Source organism: Malania oleifera, chromosome 4 (assembly GCF_029873635.1).
Source record: "Malania oleifera isolate guangnan ecotype guangnan chromosome 4, ASM2987363v1, whole genome shotgun sequence".
Taxonomy (NCBI): Eukaryota; Viridiplantae; Streptophyta; class Magnoliopsida; order Santalales; family Ximeniaceae; genus Malania; species Malania oleifera.
Genome location: NC_080420.1, coordinates 106,299,989 through 106,303,081, shown reverse-complemented (window position 1 = coordinate 106,303,081; position 3,093 = coordinate 106,299,989).

The window sequence follows — 3,093 nt, the reverse complement described above, 5'->3', positions numbered from 1 at the left end:
ATGATTGGTTATGCAACTTTACAGATATTCAGTTATACAGATTATTAGCAAAAAATGAGACTTTATAGTATTTCTCAGAATAACATGATTTCTAAACCATAACACTTTGACAAACATTACAGATATTATAGACAAATATTACAGATATTACAGATAAATATTATATATATTACATACAGATATTACAAATATTACAGATAGATATTACATATATTACAGACAAATATTTTAGATATTTCAGACATATATTATAGAAAATTCAGTCAGATATTCCAGATAATACAATTTAGATTTATAAGTGTTATGGTTGTTTTGAAATCATGTTAAAAGCAGCAAGATATATATATTAGTATTAGACAGTATCATATCCCTATGGGAATTACAGACAGTTATAAATACAGCAGAGCATGGTACCATTGCTATTACAGACATGTGCAACCACATAACTTAGATAGTATGTGGATTCCGTCTAACTATGCCAGGAGAGATTGCAGTTTCCCTGGCATGCAAGGTTGAGGTGGCCGGTTAGACGAGATAGATGTGAAGATTGACCGAAGAGATTGTAGTGGGCCAAATTGACAAATTGACAAATTTATAGATTGACGGATGTTATAGATATAGATTGACTTGCCTGGTAGGCCAACCAGAGTAAGTCTAGCCTACGGGCCGCACAACCCTATCATGAGGGGTTATATCATGATACACAGATCCCAGGGTATAACAGAAGTTTCTATGTACAACTATATCACACAACAACAGTTTATATTATCATATTAGTAGTATGTACAGATAGCAAGCTCAGATACGCAGTTGTATTTTAAACTACATTACATGTGTTTTAATACAGTATAGCAACTTACTCATTTTACAATATCAATATTATTTTAGTATGTTAAATGTGTAACTCAGCTGCCACACACTAGTAATAACATATTTCCTTTTACTGAGCGTTGTCTCATCCCAGTGACTTACTATTTTTTAGGAGATCCAGTTAGGCGAGAGATCCAGTTAGGCGAGCAGATCAGGCTCGCGGGTAGAGATTGTTTTGCACTATCACACTGGAAGGGTAGGTGTTTTTAAGATACCGGTGTTTTGGGGTAGTTTCCAGATTTTGGTGATGTCACTGGGTATTTCTTTATTGTAAATATACTTCAGAATATTATAGCTTTCTGGTATTGTATATAGCAGTTCCTAGTTTTTGTATATCGCTACTTAGGTGTGTATGACATTCAGAGTTTCTTCAATGCTCCTTGGAGCCTGAGATATTTTCAATAGTATTTCAGACAGATGATAATATGATATACAGGAAAAAAAAATGTATAAGTAGCAGGTCGTTACACTAGAGATTTCAAAAGATAAGAGGAGAACGTTGGAAGGATTGCTAGTAGAACCAGTAAGTCCAACAAATAATGAATTCTCTATCAGGTTCAGGAAAGTAGTTGAAATAATTGAAGATTTTGAGGCAATAATTTCAGACAACTACAAAAGAATCAATAGGGAAAATATGACAGCACTCATTCATCAACATATTATCCTAAATGTAGAAATGGATATACAACTTAAAAAAATATAAGTTTACCACTAGAGCGATAATTGGAATTTTGGAGTACTCAAAATTAAAGTAGTATTGACAAGGAGTGGACTGTGTATTCTAAAATTACACATTCCTAGAAGCTTAAATCTTGAGAATCTAATTGTAGTTTAGAAAGCCCTAAGGCTAGGAGATGTCCGATTCTTTGGTTTCAGTAAAACAGGACAAGCCTTTAATTTTATGTTAGCATTGGTCAAATATGTATTAAACTTCACTAATCCAGGAAGGTTATGGTGGACTAGATACATTAAAGACTAGAAAAATTCTGTTTTGGAACCTTTTTCAAGAGGACTGGAAAGATGGACAGGTTTCAGATTTTCATGAAGAAGAACCAGATTGGGATGATTTCTAGAAACATAGAATGTTCTACGAGTTAGTTCAGAATCTATGGGGAATCTATCTCCTTGAAGCAAGGTCTGCTTTGGATTGTGTGTTCTTTGCAAATTTTGAAACCCTTATTGCCATCGAGGGAAAATATCTCCAGCGATTTGAAGAAGCCAATTTAGTCAAATATGCAATTGAGGCAAGAAAGGTGGTAAATCAAATCAGAGACTGAGAATATCATCTTCAGTCAACACAAGCAATGAAGAGTGATCTCTAGGTAGTCTTAGCAAAACTAGCAAGAAAGGACAAAGATGAAGAAATCATCGAAACCCTAAAAGATCTTTGAAGATAGACAGGATCTTTGCCATTTGTACAATTTAGATGATAGTCCAGGATTTCATCTTATCCAGACTAGACTGATCGGACTAATCAGTAGGGTCATATCAGACACTCATCCAGAATCGTGTCATATCCATGCCTTGTCGAAAGGTCATATTAGCTTTATTTAAAAAGATTTCATTTGTCTTGTCTTTTTGTAAAGGGGGTCAGCAGACATGATGTGCTGTCCCTTTACTTTTCTTTTCTTTATTAAAGTAGATTTAACTTTTTTAAAGAAGGAATCTTTTCTTTTACTTCAAGTCATATAAAGGAGAAAGTGAGGTTGTGCTTATCCCTTGAGAGTAGGAATTAGACTATATAAGGGAACTCCGACCCTATTGTTCGGAGAGGAAAAATTAAGCTTTAGTTGTTTGTTCAAAGACATCTCTCTCAAATATTTTCCTTTCTAGTAAAAATTGTTGTGTGGGTTGAAGTCTTATCTCGCTTGAAAGAGTTCGACGGAGAGGCATAGAGGCACTACATAGACACCAACATAACAGTAGGATTAGGGATTACCTTCTACAGTTTCGTGGATGTCCAAAGAAAAGAAGAAAGAAAATAAGTATTGATCTTTTATTAATTTAGTTCTTCCTCCCCTTTTCGTAACAATTTAATTAGTCGAGTCCTTTCAATTTAGTAGAAATTAAGAGTCTTAGAGAAATTAAGAGTAGGCCATCTTGAACAGATTTAAGTTACCATCAACTATAATGAATTAACACTTTATTCCATCAATAATTTTGAAAAAATATTTAATGGTCCGCGCTCACCCATAATTTAAAAACAGGTAATCTCTCTTTTCA